A 19,495-nucleotide genomic window follows, 5' to 3' on the forward strand; every position below is an offset into this window, starting at 1 on the left:
AAACAATGTACAATAAACAGCTTAAAGTCGGCCAATTCAGAAATATTCAGTGGTGCAATCAAGTTTATATCAGAGTTCATAGCAGAGATGAAACGTAGATAGCAAACCAGAGAAGCCGTGAGGACCCCTCATTCCTGTTCAAGGTAAGTTCTTAATTAGATGTACTCTTCTCATTTTCTTTCAACAGATGGAACAAGGAGATGGAACACTCTGCCGGACCGAGACCCAACAAGGAACCGGTCATCAACAACGCTTGTTTCCAGACTGCATCAGGGGCCAACAGACCTCCTCACCAAACATCTCTGAAAACACTGCTGCCGCTGTTACAAACTTCAGCGGCAGTCCGTCACACCTCTCTTAGTTGGCCATGCGCAAGCCTACACCCACCAGCCAACCTACCTTTAGCCAGTATTTGGCTTTCTCTCCCCCTGGCAGCCTTTACGTGGAAAAAATATGGCTGAGTTGCATTGGGCCCAACCAAGAGACACAGTGGGGAACCTGGAAGGACATGTAGGAAGCACTTCACTTTTCCCTTTATATCCCTCCCCATGTTATTTCCTCTTTTCTTCCTCCAGGCATCCCCAATAAACTGACCTTTCTGCTTCCTTCTCTTCTCCCCACCCACCAATGAAATTTATTATTTATTTGCCTTCAGGTATACCCTACTTTTCTCCATGATGGGGACCAAAAACAGCTTACTTTGTACTCCTCGCTTCCAATTTAACCTCACAACAGCTCTGTGAGGTAGGTAGGCTGAGAATGTGTAACATGGCAACGTGGAGATTTGAACTTGAGCCTCCTAAATTCTAGTCAGACGATTTAAACATTACACCACACTGGCTTTCCTGGGACAGCTGATGTTGAACAGTAGCAAGCAGCCAAGACTGGATGATTCATGCAAGTGACATGGTGTCAAGTAGAGAACGAACTGAAATATGAACCAAAATTCAGCACAAACCAGGCTGGTTCATGGTTCACGAACCAGCGGTTCGTCAGAGCCCATTTCTGACAAACCACCACGAACTTCAGGCTGGTTTGTTTGGTTCATTTTTTGGTTCGTCACTGCAGACAGCCTGGCACCAATCAATCAGTTTCCTAGGCAACAGGGGATGGACTTTCTGCAGACCTTCTGCTGGCCCGTGAATGACTTTATGCTGATCCAGAAGTGGTGATTTGCTGGCCCAGAAATCACATTTTCACAAACCAAAACAAAACGATTCATGAACCGGGGCAGGTTTGTGAAAGTTCATGGTTCATGAAATGTGATGAACCATGAACCACATGGTTAGTTTTTTTCCCCAGTTCATGCCCATCTCTAGTGCCAAGTCACCCAGTGGTTGCTGCAAGGACTGACTCCAATGAGTCCTCTCTCAAAGGCCAAAACAGCCCTGGAAAGGGCCCTGTCCCCTCCTCTAGCCCTTTAGTGACGTAAATCAAGGTTTGAAGGCTAGCAACATTGTTGTTATTGCCTAGCAATAGCCACTGAGAGTGCATTCATTTCTTAAATCTACAGGTGCTGCTTTAAAAAAAAAGTTATACATAGCCACAGATTTGGCTATGCAGAGAATCAGATATATTGATAAGAAAGGGATTGTCCTGGGGATGAGGAAGTAATAAATTGGAAATTAAGCCCACATATTTTCCCTTCCATGGCGAGGCTTCCGGTTTGGGATCCATGGAGGTCTAACGCAGCTCTAAGAGCTGAGCTGTCCGTGCCACTGTTTGGAAGGCTGGAGGGGCGCAAGTTGCCCACAGCCACCTGTTCTCAGGCGGAGAACAGGCGAGAACGCTCGAGAACCTGAGGGCGCGTTGATCTCGGGTGGGGGGGGTTCTACACAATGAACTCCCCCCCGCCCTTAAGGTCCCACCTGAAGAAAGGTTGCTAAGATCTCTGCAGTGGCTCCGGAGTCAAATTCTGGCATAAGACCTACATGCCCAAGCTTCAGTAAAACAGCAAAGGGATTGGATTCGATTAGACAACAGAAGCAGCGATTACAACCCAAGAAAAACGCTTAAGAAGGTAAAGATTGCTATCTCTCAGTACGGGACAGATTACAAAAAGAAATAAGTGGCTAAAGGGGACTTAAGAACTGCAACAGACTAGTTACATAAGGGGGAAGATTCCGGCAAGAAAAAATTTGAAAAAGTAATTTTGCAAAGAGAAGTTAGCGTGGAAATTGGATTATTGTTTACATACCTGTGGCGGGGAAGAGATAATGGCCTGTGAGAAAGTTTAAAAACCGCGAGAACTGCTGTGCAACGTAGGGGAACAGGAAGTACGTCAGGACTATAAAGAGAGTGGCGAAAAGGGTCTTTTTTTAAACGCCGGAAGTAGGGCGATGCCATTTTGGAACAGGGCAAGTGGTGACTTCAATGAAAACGGAAGTAGGCCATCTTTGAAGAAGGTAAGGGCGAGTGCTTCAGTATAAAACTATAGAGAAAAAACGCCCGACATTTTGGACTGTTTAAAATAGTGTTTGACAAAAACAAACTGGATTTGGACTTTTAAAAATAATAGAAAGTACTAAATCAGTGCCACGGATTTAAGGAAAAGGGCGGACTCGTGGGAGCGAGGCAAAGCTAGCCCCACGATGTCGAAGAAAGAGTGGCAAACTACGATGGAGAACCTGGATAAAAAAGTTTCAGAGGGAAATAAAGAGCTTAAAGACATGATGCAAGAGATGGCGAAAGAACTAAAAGACTTTAAAGAGACAAATCGGAAATGGCAGAACTGACAAAAGGCATGGATAAAATACAAAATGATCTACAAGCTACACAGCAGAGAGTCAACGTAGTAGAGGAAACGGTAGAAACTCTAGCAGATGTGCAAAAGACTGAAATGAGAGGAATGAGAGGGAGAATGGCTGTTGCAGAATGCAAACAGATGGAAAAGCAATTAAGATTTCATGCGATCCCAGATGTAGAGGGAAAATCAGCCCAAGACCAGATTACAGAAATTTTGGCAGACTACCTGGGGAAGGAAGAGGAAGAAATTGCAGCTCTTTTGGACGTGGCGTACAGAATTAATTCCAGATTTGCAGCCCAGAGGAAATTACCAAGGGATATGATTGTGCAATTTATGACTAGAAATACAAGAGAATTAATTGTGAGCAAACAGTTTCAGGACCCATTAGAAGTCGATGGAAAAGAGGTGAGAATTATGAAAGAGTTGCCCAGATTGGTGCTATTGGAGCGGAAGAAATATAGAGAACTGGTTCAGATGCTAAAGGAACTGAAAATCAGATACAGATGGGAAATACCAGAAGGACTGGCTTTTGAGTTTGGTGGAGTAAGAAAGAACATCAGATCTGGCCAGGAGATGGAGACTTTTATTAGGGAAAATAAAAAGGACTTACCAAAAAGTACAAGAAAGTGATGATGGAGTGTAAAATTATATCTTGGAATGTTAATGGACTAAATTCACCTTGTAAACGTAAGGCTACTTTCCACTGGCTATCAAAACAAAAATGTAATATAGTTTGTCTGCAGGAGACACATATTAGAAAGGAAGATGTAAAATATTTGAAATTTGCTAAATTGGGAAAAGAATTTGTTGCCGCTTCTAAAAAGAAAAAGAGGGGAGTTGTATTGTATATAAAAGATGAGTTGCAGCCCAGACTAGTCTTAAATGATGCAGAAGCCAGATATTTAGCAGTGGAAATTATTTGGAATGCTAAGAAGACATTGATGATTGGGATTTATGCACCTAACGGTGCAAAAGAAAATTTTTTTAAGGACTTAGAGAAACAACTAGATGAACTGTCCTATGATCACATAATTTTGGCAGGTGACTTCAATGGAGTTACAAACTTGGAAGAGGACAAGCAGTCCAAAGTTGTTCACAAAAAAAGAGGACTATTGCCAAAGGCGTTCTTTATGCTTAAGGAACAAGAAAGCTTAGAAGACGTGTGGAGGAGACAATATCCTAAAAATAGACAATACACATTTTAAATCTGCAAGGCATTTCACACTATCAAGAATAGATATGATCTGGGCCTCTAAAGAATTGGCACTATGGACTAGAGAAGTGGAGATAATGCCTAAGGTAGGCTCAGATCATAATCCAATTATGTGGAGATTTGGGAAAAATAATAAAAGGATGGAGAATAAATGAGGACCTGTTACAAATAGAAGAAAATATTGCGTTGCTGCGAAGGGAGACCAAATTTTTCATACAATATAACCTGAATAAAGAAGTGCCGACTAATAAGGTATGGGATACATATAAAGCGGTGATAAGAGGCATAATAATGGACTTGAATGCAAGAAGCAGGAGGAAAAAGGAGGAATTGAGATCTGAAATCTTGGACAAAATAAAAGCCAAAGAGATACAGCTTAAGAAAAGACCGGGGGAAAAGAAAATATATCAGGATATTAAAATTCTGCAGGAGCAATTGACGGCAATGGACAATAAAGAATTAGAGTGGAATTTAAAGAGGATGAATCAGAGGTCGTTTGAAGGTGCCAATAAGCCAGGGAAATATTTGGCGTGGCAATTAAAAAAAAGGAAGGAGAAGAAAGTTATAAGTAAAATTCTAGAAGATGATAAGGTGTTCATGGACCAAGCTGCCATTAGTAGAGCCTTTTTCAAATTTTATGCAAAACTGTATCAAAAAAAAGAAGTGAGTAAGGATTCAATAGCGGAATATTTAGAGATGATGAAAATTCCGACAATTACTGAAAAATTGAAAGAGAAATTAAACAAGGAAGTGACGGAAGAAGAAATAAAGGAAGTTATACAATCAACGAAAATAGGAAAGGCGCCAGGACCAGATGGACTAACGGCAAAGTTCTATAAAGTGATGGCCAACGAACTGGCGCCCTTTCTGAAAGATGCAATCAATGGAGCAATGCAAGACCTAAGGATCCCTGACTCGTGGAATGAAGCCAATATATCACTGATTCCGAAGGAGGGTCAAGACTTGACTAATGTTAAAAATTATAGACCAATCTCGTTGTTGAATAATGACTATAAAATATTTGCAAAGGTGTTGGCAGAGAGGTTGAAAGGATGGATGTCGGAATTCATTGCTGAAGAACAGGTGGGATTTTTACCTAATAGACAAATTAAAGACAACTTGAGGACAGTAATAAACGCTATTGAATACTATGACAAGCACTGTGACAGAGAGGTTGGTTTTTTCTTCGTAGACGCGGAAAAAGCATTCGACAATCTGAACTGGGACTTTATGTTTGCTACTATGGAAAAGCTGCAAATGGGAGAAAAGTTCATACAAGCGGTTAAGGAAATTTATAGAGATCAAAGTGCAGCAATTATAGTGAATGAGGAATTGACCAAAAAACTGAAAATCAGTAAAGGAACTAGACAGGGTTGCCCTTTGTCTCCATTGTTGTTTATTTTGATTTTGGAAATACTGATGATCCAAATACGTGAGGATGATACAATTCGAGGTATGAAAATAAAAGAGTTTTCCTACAAGGTCAGGGCTTTTGCGGATGACATAATGTTAATAGTAGAGGATCCAATTGAAAATATGCCAAAGGTAATATAGAAAATAAAACTGTTTGGAGATTTGGCTGGATTTTATGTGAATAAAAAGAAGTCAAAGATTTTATGTAAGAATGTGACTAAACAGAAGCAGCAAGAGCTAATGGAGATAACAGACTGTGAGGTAACCAACAAAGTAAAATATCTGGGTATTGAACTGACTGCGAAAAACATAGACTTGTTCAAAAATAATTATGAGAAACTGTGGATACAAATAGAGAGAGACTTAATAAAATGGAACAAACTGAATTTATCATGGCTGGGAAGAATAGCAGCAGTAAAAATGAATGTTTTCCCACGTGTGATGTTCTTGTTGCAAACTATTCCAATTATCCGAGACTCCAAACAATTCGATAAATGGCAAAGGAAAATTTCAGACTTTGTGTGGGCAGGCAAGAAACCACGAGTGAAAATGAAGGTTCTACAAGATGCGAAGGAAAGAGGTGGCTTGCAAGTGCCCAATATAAGACTATATCATGAAGCAATATGTCTTGTATGGTTGAAAGATTGGATAACGCTAAAAAACCGTAAGTTGCTGGCCCTGGAGGGACATAAAAAAATATTTGGATGGCATGCATACATGTGGTATGACAAAGCAAAAGCGGACTCTATGTTTTTGCATCATTACATTTGGAGAAGCCTCTTCACGGTCTGGAAGAAATACAAAGTGTATATGGAAGATGGAATTCCTTCATGGGTGGTTCCATATGAAGTAATAGATCCAAGAACTGTTGATAACGAACAGCAATGCCTAACCTACAAGGAGATGACACAAATACAATATTCAAAGCTGAGAATAAAGACAGAAGAAGAATTGTCTCCTTGTTATGGATGGTTTCAGTACAGACAGATCAGAGATCTTTATAATGCGGACTGCCTGAGAGGAGGTATAAGACTGGAAAATTCGGAGCTGGAGGAAGTGATACTACAAGAAGGCAAGAAAGAAATATCTAGGATTTACAAATTACTTTTAAAATGGTTTACGGCGGACGAAACAGTAAAAGTCCAGATGGTGAAGTGGGCAATAAATTTTCATAAAGAGATAACAATGGAGGCGTGGGAGCACCTATGGAAAAACACAGTGAAGATTTCAACTTGTACGAACATTAAAGAGAATGTGTACAAAATGATTTACAGATGGTATTTAACACCAAAGAAAATTGCGCTAGGAAATACTAATATGTCAGACAAATGCTGGAAATGTAAAAAGCATGAAGGATCATTATACCATATGTGGTGGACATGTGAAGTAGCTAAGCAGTACTGGGGAGAAATAATTGAAGTAATTAATGAGATTTTACAAATTCAAATAAATAAGAACCCAGAATTGTTGCCACTGAACTTGGGAATGGAGGCAGTTCCAATGCAGTATAGAACATTGTTATTTTACATGACTGCAGCGGCAAGACTTTTGTATGCGCAAAAATGGAAGACACAAGAAATACCAACTGTAGACGACTGGATTTATAAATTGTTGTACATGGCGGAAATGGACAAAATGACAAGGAAACTTAAAGATCTTGACCTAGGACAATATATTGTTGATTGGGGGAAATTGAAACAATTTTTGGAAAAAAAATGGGATGTGAAAGGAGAACTGTGGCAGTTTGAGAATTTTTAAAGAATAATGTTGTAAAGGGAAGAGAGAAGTGATCTTACCATTTAGGGGGAATGTAATTATAATCTAAGCTAGTACAATACTTAGGGGAATTTTACTTAGAATACATGGGACAATGAGAATAGTTAAATAGATATATTAATGTGGTATATTATATATAATACATTATGATGGGTTAGTGGATCAGATTTTATACTATACTATGTTGTTGTGTTATATTATGTTGTGTGCTGTGCTACATTGGTGGCATAGCATACAACATATGTTTTATAATATATACTATATTGATAGTATATCTGATAGAGTATATGTTTAAAAGAAATAGAATATGTTTAAAGTAAGAGATATTGTGATCCTTGCGATATATTATACTACACTGTGTTATGCTACATTGAGTGGTATATGATATACACCATATTGATAGTATATTTGATAGAGTTTATGTAAAAGAATTAGAATGTGCTTAGAGTAAGAGATATTATGATTTATAGGTGGTAGGATAATATAAATGAAATAGATTTAAGTAATAAGAAGGGTTAAGGGTTGGAAAGCTGTTGGAAGTCGACAGGGAGGGGGGAGGAAAAGGGTGGGGGATAGAGTAAGAAAAAAAATGGGATTATATATACTAAACTTGGAAATTTTTCTTTTTTTTCCACTCACCAATAAAATTTTATTAAAAAAAATATTTTCCCTTCCATGGCTTTATACTCTCTTAGGAAGTAGAGCAAGTCAACTTCCTATCTGCCCCCATCCTTAACTGATAGCCAAACTAAAAGTGACAGTGAACTCATGCCTGCCAAGGGTTTGCTGTTGCCAGAGAGTCAATGTGGTGTAGTAGTTAGTGAGAGATTGGGATTTGGGAGACTTAGGTCCAATTTCCCACTCTGTTAATAAATTTTTATCGGATGGGTCAATATATAGTCAGATTAAAACACAAACACAATCCATTCCAATCCCCACAAGTATATTTCCCCACCCCTCCCCTCCCCCTTTTCGATGCTGACTTCCAACAGCACTCGAACCCCCCGCTATTAATATGACATTTTTTCTATATTATAGTTGTTCTTATCTTATTATTAGTAAAGATCTTAACTATATCTTATCTTACTTAGTATCATTAAAACCCTTCAAAAGACCATAATTGTCCCTTAACATCCCATTTCTTTTCCATATATTTTTTCAGCTTTTTCCAATCTTCCAAAAATATTTTTGGTTCTTGATCCTTCAAGTTTCTTGTTAGTTTGTCCATTTCAGCCATGTAAAACAATTTGTTTGTCCATTCTTCAATTTCAGGTATTTCTTCTTTCTTCCAGTATTGAGCATATAATATTATTGCTGCTGTTATCATATAATATAGCAATGTCTTGTCATTACTATTAACATCTTCTAAGTGCAAAGATAATAACAGCATTTCTGGATTTTTAACAACATTATACTGGAGTATCAAAGACATCTCAGCACATATTTTAGCCCAAAAGTCTCTAGCCTTACGGCAAGTCCACCACATATGAAATAGAGAACCTTCATGCTCCTTACATTTCCAACACTTATTAGATAGCTGCTTATTAGCTATGGCTAATTTTTTTGGTGTTAAATACCATCTATATAACATTTTATAGCCATTCTCTCTAATACTGGTACATGTTGATATTTTTAACGTATTTTCCCACAATTGTTCCCATGCTTCCATCATTATTTCATTGTTACAGTTTATTGCCCACTTTACCATTTGTACCTTGACTGTTTCATCTTCATCTTCTTTGTTCCTTATATATTGTTTTTATTGCTTCTATAAATTCTTTACCTAAGTCCATCTTTTCCATTGATGAGAACATGAAGTCCCAGTTCAAGTTGTCAAAGGCCTTCTCTGCATCTGCAAAGAAAAAGCCAACTTCTTTATCTGGTCGCTTGTCAAAATATTCAATGGCATTTATAACTACTTTCAAGTTGTCTTTTAGTTGTCTGTTTGGTAGGAATCCAGCCTGGTCCTCTCCTATAAAGTCCATTAGCCATATTTTAAGTCTGTCTGCTAATATTCTTGCCAATATTTTATAGTCATTATTTATAAGCGAAATTGGTCTATAATTTTTCACATCTGTCAAATCTTGTGATTCTTTTGGGATCAGAGCAATGCTCGCGTCATTCCATGTATCTGGAAGCCCTTTTTCTTGAAGTATATCATTCATTATATTTTTTAATATTGGTACAAGGTCTTCCTTTATTACTTTATAAAATTTAGCTGTGATCCCATCTGGTCGTGGTGCTTTTCCAATCTTTGCTGCCTCTATTGCTTGTATAATTTCTTCCTCTGTTACTGGAGCATTCAGTCTCTGCTTCATTTTTTCTGATATCCTTGGTAAATCTGTTTTTTGTAAATATGATTTGGGGCAAGTAACACATGGAGGAGTTGTGAGGGGAAAAAATGGAGTGAAGAATGATTTAAGCTGCTTTGGGTCCCCATTGGGAGGAAAGGCAGAGTATAAATAAAGTAAAATAAATACATTTTAGTATGATTATAAAATGCCACAAAGGCCTGATCCTTATTGGGCCCACAACACAGAGTCCTCCCACCTCCCCATGTCTTTTGAGTACTGAAATAGACACAGTAGCCCATGGATGTTTCTGCACTTGAAAAAAGAGCTCCACACCACAGATCCAATTCCTTCTGGTATTTTAGAATCACTTTAACATCCACATCAGATCCACATTTTCCTGTATACCTGAGAAATCTTAAGTATTTAAGAACTGATGTCCAATGCATGACTAAGAAACAGAACCCAGAGTGGAATTATGCTGCTAGGGTTCTGACCTGGTCCTAATAGTCTCGCACTGAATTCTATAGGACAAAGTAAGCAGGTGAAATTTGGGACACACAGAGTGGACCCTAAAAATGGTAATATTTTCTTCTCTACCAGTAGGTTTTTTTCTTCTTGGAAGCAAATACCGGTGGGCACAGGCCTGGTTTGTGAAAAAGTCTGACCATTGGCCTACTTAAAACAATGGTTGTAATGCTGGGTGCACAAATATGGAGATTAAGGGCTCAACTAGATGAGTGTCATGACAATACATGGCACCCTCAGTAGAGTAAACAGGCTCTTCTGCAGCCATTGGGGGGAAGGCTGAGGCCATTCCTCCCACTGCACTATATTTGTGACCAAATCTGGCGTCGTAGCATTTCGAAACATTAGTATTGTCTAGCTGAGCCTTAAATTGTGGGTTGTGTCTGGGAGAAGAAATAGAGCTCACTATCATCCCAGGTTCCAGTGCTTTCAGATCTGATAGACCTGTCTCAATTTGCAGAATAAATTACCTTAACATCAAGAAATATATTTAAAAGTGTGGTGGCCATTTGAGGGGCAGGAAGGGCTTTCCCTGCCTTTGTCACTGCTCCGTGGCCCCGCAGGACGGCGGGGCGGGCCAGAGCCACCTCCTCTGGCCCCTCAAATGGCCACCACGGTGGCCATTTGAGGGGCAGGAAGGGCTTTCTCTGCCTCTGCCCTGCAGCCCCACAGGGTGGCGGGGAGGGCTGGAGCCACTGCTGCCACCAACTGCAAGGTAAGTGGAGGCTGGGGTGGGGGGCCCGGGCTGGGGGTGGGTTAATGTTTATAGGGCCCTGCCGCTGCTTGCAAGCAGCAATGGGGCCCTTTAAACTCAGCCCCAAAGCTTTCGAAAGCGTTACAAATACTTTGGAAAGCTTTGATTTGGGATTTCCAAATCGGGGCCAGCATGGTGGCCCCGATTCAGATATCCCGAATCTTTACGGATTGGGTCCAATTTGGGTATTTTACCCAAATCAGAAACCCGAAGCGCACATCCCTAATCATATAATCAGTTTTGAATTAATTTCAGTGCCGGCTCAGTCCATAATGTCATCTGAGACCAGACACCAAAGTCTCCTTCTCACCATTATTGCTTCTGTCCCAAAACCAGAACAGCATCCTCCTTGTCCGCTCTCCCAAGCATCTATCTTTCCTCTTCGGAGAGTTGGGAAATCAAAATGGTGGCTGAAGTCTCAGAAAAGAAATCTTATGGGAGTTTCAGAAACATTTCAGAACCTGTGTGATTTCTGTGCTATTTTTAAATAAATCTTGTTTATTGAGGATTTAAAGAGGATTAGATGTTCTGGCTCCCAGGTGGAGGCATAGGTGAGGTGGCAAAGAAACAAGCAGGTGGGACAGGAAGTTGACAATGGGCAAGTAGGCTCTTGTCTGCCCAAATCCACCACCTAAAGCAACTGCCTCAGTTGGCCTTATGTATAGCTGTCCCTGACTATTTTAAATTACCTGTTCTGACTTATTCTGATTGGCCAGCAACAAAACTCTCTCTGAAATATGAAAATATAAAGATAAAACCACATGGAATAGAACTTTATAAGCAGACTTACTGCACCCAACTTTTCCTATGCAAGGTTTTTAAACAATTCTTACACAACAATCTCTCCTTTTCTGTATATGCGTATATATAAACGGACAGGAATAATTCCAGCTCTACTTCTCCTGGGAAACAGCCAATGAGAGCTGGTGGAATACTGGACCAGTGATTTTTGAGAGTCCGTTAGAAGATCGATTAAGGCAGTTAATAAGAGAGAAGAGTTTTGAGGCTGCTAAGAGAGGCAGCCAAGAGACTGCTGGCTGTTGACATGTGTTATAATATAGTAACAATTACCTTTTTAACTCATTCACTCCTATGTTCTATGTTATAAGTGAAAGTTATTATTTGTTCTAACCCTGGCCTGCATGAAGTTTTTGGCTTAGGGGAAGTAAAACACACAAATATACAAGCCTCAAATACACTGGTCACAACCATTGGGCCAATATATATAAAATAAATTATTAGTGTATATAGGGAAAGTAAACACTGAGTTTCCTTTCCCCAATAGTCCTGGGCAGTAGCTGGGTGAGAGGAAGTAAATGTAGGGAATGGGCTGCCTATTTGGTGGAGCATCTGGAAAGAAGAGAGAACCCAGTGTGAATTTGAGTCAGCGTTCTCTGCCTGATAAACAGAGGTTAGACAGGTGGTATGTTGTGACTGCCCTTGACTCCTTTGAAGCCCCGAAACCTCTGAAGGGAGATTTATGGGGTGTGGTGGTGTGTAAGGTGTGTGTGTGTATGTGGGGGGGTCACACTAGAAGAGTAAGGTACATTGTAACTATCAGCATTTTATACCTGAAATCTTACTCTTCTGTTCTAGAGATTTTTTTAAATATTTGAGTTTTTTAAGAGAGGAATGATCTTACAGGAAAATTGACATTCATTCATATTCAGAGATGGAAAATACTAAATGAACACTTTTCTTTTAGAAATGTACTTTCTCTTTTTAAATTTGTTTTTTATTGGAGAGTACATAAAATGTTATTCAATACACAAATTCCCCGTCTTATCTAAATTATATCAGCCCCCCTTCCCCGCCTCCTTATTGACTTGCAACAGCTTTCCAACCCCTAACCCATCTTATTACTCAAATTACTCTTAACTATAATTTTAGAAATGTACTTTCTCAAGTTGTGGAGTGCATAGGACCAGTTTTTGGAGAAATCCAGGCTCTTTTGGAAGATGTCAATAAATTCTTCTGCTGTGAATGTAGTAACTGACATTTTCATTCAATAAAATCCACTTAGAGAAACTGCATCTGACGAAGAAAGCTGTGATTCTCGAAAGCTTGTGCCTCGATAAAGTTGGTTAGTCTTAAAGGAGAGCCCCCACTCTCCTGGCTGTCCATAAACGATGCAAAACTGAACTATACAAAAAGGCTTTTTACTCAAATGGGATGGGAGAGCTGTATTGTAGGGATGGGCTCTCAGATGCTTCACTAATGAATTAGGGACCATATACTTCATCACTATATTACTTCATTACACATTATCCGTTGCTTTGAATATGTACTCCTATGTACCACCTGTGTTCCATGTTGTCTAATGTTAGTCCTAGAATTGATTATGTTCTTTCAGTATTTTTTCTACACTGTATTGGATTCTTTCTAATACTATGTCTTTTAAACTTGTATCTATTTACACTATGGCATTGTTTATGGAAATGTCCTTTATACTGTATTGAAATGTGCTTGATATTGATTGTACTAATCTCATACTGTGTAATCTGCCTTGAGTCTCAGTGAGAAAGGTGGACTATAAATGACATAAATAAATAAAATAAAATGAAAAATACATAAATAAATAAAGGTGCTACTGGACTTTTTACTATTTTGCAACTACAGACTAACATGGCTAACTCCTCTGGATTAGAGAAACTGGTAAGAGAACTGTGACTTTCAAACCTAGTTTTCTTCTTCTAGACAATTAGTGATTATTTCTAAGAAGTATAAAATATTATGCATGATACATCCCACAGAACTGATAAAAAAACAAAATATATTAAGAAAAATACACATGACGGGCTTATCTGGACCATGCTGAAGTTTGTCACAACATGTATTGTTATTCTTTTTCATGGGGACAGGACAGGAACTAGAATCCCTGAAGAAGCTGTCCTTGTCAATTGCAAGCTGGACAAAGCTGATATTTAGTGGAACACAGACTAGCAAGCAGAAATCAATGGACTATGTGAACAAAAGGAAAGGAAACAGAACTGTGCATTTTTAGACTGTAGGAAGGAAATTAAGTCCTTCCACTGGCCAAAAGAAGATTTGGATAAGCAGAAAAATAAATTACTCCTTCAAACAGTGATAGAATTACAGGAATGGTCAGAAACAAACCTCAGGGAATTCACTGCAAGGGAAATCAAGCTTAAATCCTGGAGAAAACACTAAAATGAGGAAGGCATTGAACAAAGATCTGAATACATAAACACACTGTCTGATGCTTCAGGCCGGCCCATGTTCTTCCTGCACTATCCTGTCAGAAAAGGATTTGGAGGATGGGGGGAGAGGACCCATAGCTTTCACTATTCTGGCAATTGAGAGTTACATGAAAAGAAGGTATCTAAGGAGGCCAGCCATTGATTAAATACACTTTGGATCAGTCATACCACCTTCAGGTCATCCGCTAGGTTCTTCTTGTATTTTCTTAATTTTCCAGTATATCCAGAAAATCCTTCCCCCCTTTCCTTCCTTACATTGCTAATTAATGGTGGTGCATGATGTACAATTGTCTGTACCAATCACTGTACAGGTTTTCTGAAGTCCAAATGTATGTCCATCAATGCAGGGAGCAGAGGGATAAGATCAACATGGCTTTTTAGTAGCCAGAATTTCAAGGGAAGTGAGGCACTTTACTCCTCTTCTCTCTTAAACTTCAGGTGTTAATTTTGTTTTCAGAATAAATGTTGCAGTTTGCAAAAGAAGTCCAATTTCAGTCACCCCTATCTTGCAGGTATTCATAGATATAATGGCAAACCAACTGGCTTGCACTACCACAATCACAGCACTATCCTTGGCTCAAAAAGTGAGGTGGCTGTTCTGCTACTGTATTACTGCAGCTTATGATACTCCATGAGGCACTGTAAATAAATAATGTTCCCATTCTATGTTATCATATCCACATGGACTCTTTGACAAGCTCATAGCATAATGTAACATACAAGTTGTAATGGCTTGTATAGTAAGCATTATCATGTAAACTTTTCCCAGTGGATCTTGGTAAATTTTAATTTTTGAGGCACATGACATGCTCTGCAGAATTATGAACATATTGCTTTTGACATTTTAATGTCATACAACTATACAAATTATATAGGTCTAAGAATTACATCTTCCTGTAAAATATATGGTGTAGGTCTACATGCTATACGGCATATTAAATTCAACTTTTTTTTAAAAAAGTACAGCCATCATAAAAACATATTTCTAGATAGTAAATAAGCAATTTTGTGCATTTCTATTTTAAAACAAGAAAGGAAAATTAACAGAAAAAACATTCTAGATACATCAACAACTTAGAGAAGATGTACTCTTATAATCACTTTGACAAATATTCACATGTACTAAAGCACCTCAGCTTAGCTAATGCAGTGCAACAGTGATCAGCCAATTACGTGACATCATAGTCTCCCTTTCGTCACCACAGGCATCATTCAGACAAAGTCCTAAGTCCCAGATGCCAGCGTACCTCCAAATTATGTTAGTGTGAGCCTCAGTTTCTGTCCTACTGAGTGTACAGACTGGTGTTAGGATTGTGCCCTTAATCATGGATTTCAGTATTAGAGATTAAACACATATTAACCTTCTCCATTGATATTAATGGGCCTTTGAAACTGCTTAACGTTCCTTGGCTTTTCTAGGGTTTGAGATATAGGGTGTATCCAAAATTGCATTCCTATGCATACTTATCTGAGAATATGCCCCACCATAGGACATACTTTTGAATATATAGGCTTAGAACTGCTGCTTTTTCTAGACTGGGAACCTGCAAGTATTTTCAGAATGGTCAAAACACCTGTGATGGCAGCTAGTTTTCCCTGATAATCTGACAAGGCTTTACTTTTGCAAGGACATCTGACTTTCCCCATTTTTACAAGTTAAGGTAATCATACCCTGCTCTTATGCCAATAAGGGCAGAGGGTAGTACGGGTTGTTTTCTGTGTGCCTTCTTTGAATCTTCTTAAATAAATATATTTCTAAGTTTAAACATGCTTTGCCTATTCAACACTATGCCTACACTTTTTGTTTTAAGCCACAGACCACTTTGTTTCATGCTTTGAAAGAAGCTCCATGCTCATTAGTAACTGGGTTTGCATCCCCAAATGACTTAAGATCAGGGTACTTGGCCACCTTCTTGGCCCATCATTTAAGATCTCCATCCTAAGCCTTTCTCTGTGTGGGGCCCCGCCTGCATAGGTAAGGCAGGTGGCAGTCAGACAGAGGGATTGTGTGTGTGTGTGCGCGCCCCATTTGTAGAATTCTCTTCTCCTTGAAGTTTGCCAAGCACCTACTTCATAAGCATTGGCTCAAGTAGTTTTTATTTGCCCAAGATTTTATCTGAATTTTTCCTTCCTGATCATTTTTTTAGAACTTTTAAAAATTTGACGAGTATGTATTTCATCATCTGTCTTATGGCTACACTATGCTGAATTGTTTGCTTATGTATTGCTTTTGTTTATGTCTTAGTTTTCTTAGGTTTTGCTGATGAGTTGTAATTCTTCTGATAAATGCTGCTCTGGTTGTTTTTAATTATTATTGCTTCTCTGGGTTCTGCTTTTACTGACATTTAGTTATTTTAATGGTTGACTGTTTTTATAATTTCATTTTTGTTTTGGTATTTAGTGTGAACTGCCTATCTTTATTCTGGCAGAGAAATGTAAGTAATAGTCATGCTGGCTATTACTAAGTGGCATTGGACTGTTTATAAACTCAGGTGTAGTTTACCAATATGCAGTTCACTAGGGCAATGAACCAATGCAAAGTTAAGCATGCTTGAACAGCATTTGTTTAAAACCACGTAAACTGGGTTGTGGCCAGTCGCGAGGGTCACTTGAATGCAAAAGAAAGGCTTTGGGAGCAAAAGTGTCAGCCAAACCAACAAATTGAAATTCTTTTGATACTAAAGGCTAAAAAATCCTTGCTTTAAATCATGAATGTAAGGTCTATGCTAGCTAGAATGTACTGTTCACTTTTCTTCCAAATCTTTCCTGAATTAACAGCATACATACAAGTATAAAGGTATCCAAAGTGTGCTTCACGCAGACCATGAATACTTATTCAGAATCCTACTGTGTTGGCTGACTCCCAGATTCTGTGCCTGCTTTGTTTTGAATCATACCCACAGAAATGTCTAATGCTGTTCTTGTTTGCTATGGGAAAAGTCTCAATATTTAGTCTTTGTATTTGTCCGTACAATTATTGTCTGATTTATATTATGCTTGATATTTATTTTTGCTTTTAAAATGCCTGAAGCTTTCAAGCGATGATAGAATACAAATTTATTTACAAATTCACATAGAATGACCCAAAACTGAACCAAACATTCCCAGTTGACATTCAAAGGTATTGCCAATAAACAACATATAATGAAGCCGTACTGCTCTCAATAACATTCTTAGCTCTTTTGGTGCTACACCTCTGAAGATGCCAGCCACAGCTGCTGGCGAAACGTCAGGAACTACAATGCCAAGACCACGGCAATACAGCCCGGAAAACCCACAACAACCATCGTTCTCCGGCCGTGAAAGCCTTCGACAATACATTCTTAGCTCTATTTTAATGTACAAAGGTATTACACAAGTGCTGTCTCAACATCCCTCAGGTTAGGCATCAGGAGACAATGACTTGCTTATGGCCATACTAAGCTCCATCACTCAAAGCGTTTTCAACCTAGGTCTCTCACGACCAAGACCTCTGTCCCACACTCTTTTTTTTTGCTTCACAGTAGCAGGCCTCCATACAGGAAAAACTGTTATCTTGGCATCTGCACGACAGCTGCCTTTCACTGCTTCCGTCCTGCGGGAAATTTCCATCATCCTTTTCAATGCTAAATACATCTTTCAAGGAAAATCCGCCCAACAGTAATATCCCTTTAAATAAACAAAAATGCTACCATTTACTTGTCTGGGGGAGGGGGGGAAGCTTGTTTCAGTCTGGAGCGCGAAACCTGAAGAGTAAAAACATTGGTGTGTGGGGAGGAGGAGAAAACTACATACCTGATCTGCTACGCAAAGTTTTGGCGCAACACCTCCTTGTGAGGACTGTTCCATTAGTACTGGATTGTGATATCCCTGTGTGGAAGCAGCCTATGTTTAGAACCACTACTGTTGTCCTTAGAATATAGTTGGTGGTGAATTAGCTACGGGCCGAGGAATCTATACAGAGAAATCCCCTGGTTTATCAAGCAGCGTCTGTTTGAACTTCTTGGATTGCACCTATATCTAAGGATTATTTAATTAGCTCCGAACTGACCAGCAGTAACTGAGAAGCAGCGCAAGGCTCCGCCCCGTCTACCAACCGTGCAGCCTATCCTATGCATGTTCTATTTTTCTGGAGAATAAATCCCACTATCAGGGCAAACGGGCGCACACAGGACCGCAGACCCCCTCCCCTCTTTCTGCCCACCGACCAGGACTAGGTATTAATGAGGGAGAAGCGAGCGAATGAGAGGGGGGGAGAAGCAGCGACATCCGGGTGTTGATGAGGAGGCCTGGAAGTGCGCATGCTCCGCGCGATTCACTCTGACTTGCCACCACCACTACCAGTTTAAGGAGGCAACGGCAGCTGCCACAGCGGTGGTGGCGGCGAGGAGGAGGAGGAGGGCACCGCTGCCTTCTCATAGAAAGGGCTGCGCTTCCGTGTTGTCAGACGAGGCAGGAATAGGCATGGGAGCCGCCGGAGCAGCCCCGCAAGAGGATGGTTGTGGGGGCGTGTGACAGCCGGCGGCACCACCTCAGTCGCCGCGACTACGAAGCGCCGCTGGTGACACTCCTAGAGTCGCGCTGAGCGGGGAGGCCAGCGGCGCCCACCTCCCGTCACTCCCCGGCGGGGGAATTGTTACAGCCGCGTCTGAAGCACCGAGGCCGTGAGAAAGAGGCAGGCAGGCAGGCAGAGGAGCGGGTCTGGGGGCACATGGCGGGATGACTGCGGCTGCCGTTACTTCTCCCGCTCTGCCAGCCTGGCAGGAGGGGAAAGGGGTGGGAAGCTGAGGTTGCCATCGCTGTCCCTTCTGGGTCCAGAGTCGCTCAGTAAGAGGTGTGTGTGTGTCGGGGGGAGAGCCCCGGCGGGAGGCAGGCGCGGACTCCGCTACCTCGCTTGGTAGAAACGCAGCTGCGGGGGGGGGGGGGGAGTAGGGCCTGAGCTAGTGGCAAAGCCAGCCCCGCCAGGGCGCAGCAAGGCTCGGGCGAGAGGCGCAGTGAGGCAGCGAAGGGGAAACCTGCAGGAGCCCCGGAGAGGCCTTCCAGGAGCGCTGAGGGGGAAAGGGGCAGGTGGCTGCTGTGGTGGTGGCAGCAGCAGCAGCAGCAATACCGGCAGGGGGTTTGCCAGGGCTAAAGCTCCAGTTCCCCGGCTCCGCTCACTTGCCTGAGCGCGCTGACTGCAGAAGGAGGAACCAGCGTTACTGCGTTAATCTCGCACTATATTTATTTACTCCTTGCTCCCTCCCTCTTTTCCCTTCCTGCTAGGCTCTTTTCCTCTTCCTTCATAAGGTCTATTGCCTCCCTTACCTGAGAAGGGTGTCTGGCTTTCCAAGCTGCCTTGCCTCCTCTCACGACTTAATTTTTAAAAAAAATAGCATTATTGGATGAAGAGGAAAGGAAGATACCTCCTCCCCCCAAGTGCACGCACGCTCCCGGTCCTGCCAGCCTCCTTCCCCGACTCCGCCGTGGTTTGTTTGAGGTGTGTGTGAGAGGGCGGGAGTAGGAGCCACGGCAAGAGGGGGGTGGGGAGGGGGAGGAGGAGCAGGAGGGGGGAGAAGAACAGGGTGCGCCTCCGAG

General features: G+C 40.8%; 1 long non-coding RNA gene across 1 annotated transcript in view; it reads right to left on the bottom strand.

The window, feature by feature from the left end:
* Positions 1 to 19,325, bottom strand: part of LOC129345165 (uncharacterized) — a 31,151-nt gene extending 11,826 nt beyond the window's left edge. Inside the window, exon 1 of the long non-coding RNA XR_008598466.1 lies at positions 19,226 to 19,325. This is a non-coding gene — a long non-coding RNA (uncharacterized LOC129345165). The remainder of the gene's footprint in view (positions 1 to 19,225) is intronic.
* Positions 19,326 to 19,495: the final 170 nt, after the last annotated feature.

The sequence above is a fragment of the Eublepharis macularius genome, chromosome 1, assembly GCF_028583425.1.
Source record: "Eublepharis macularius isolate TG4126 chromosome 1, MPM_Emac_v1.0, whole genome shotgun sequence".
Taxonomy (NCBI): Eukaryota; Metazoa; Chordata; class Lepidosauria; order Squamata; family Eublepharidae; genus Eublepharis; species Eublepharis macularius.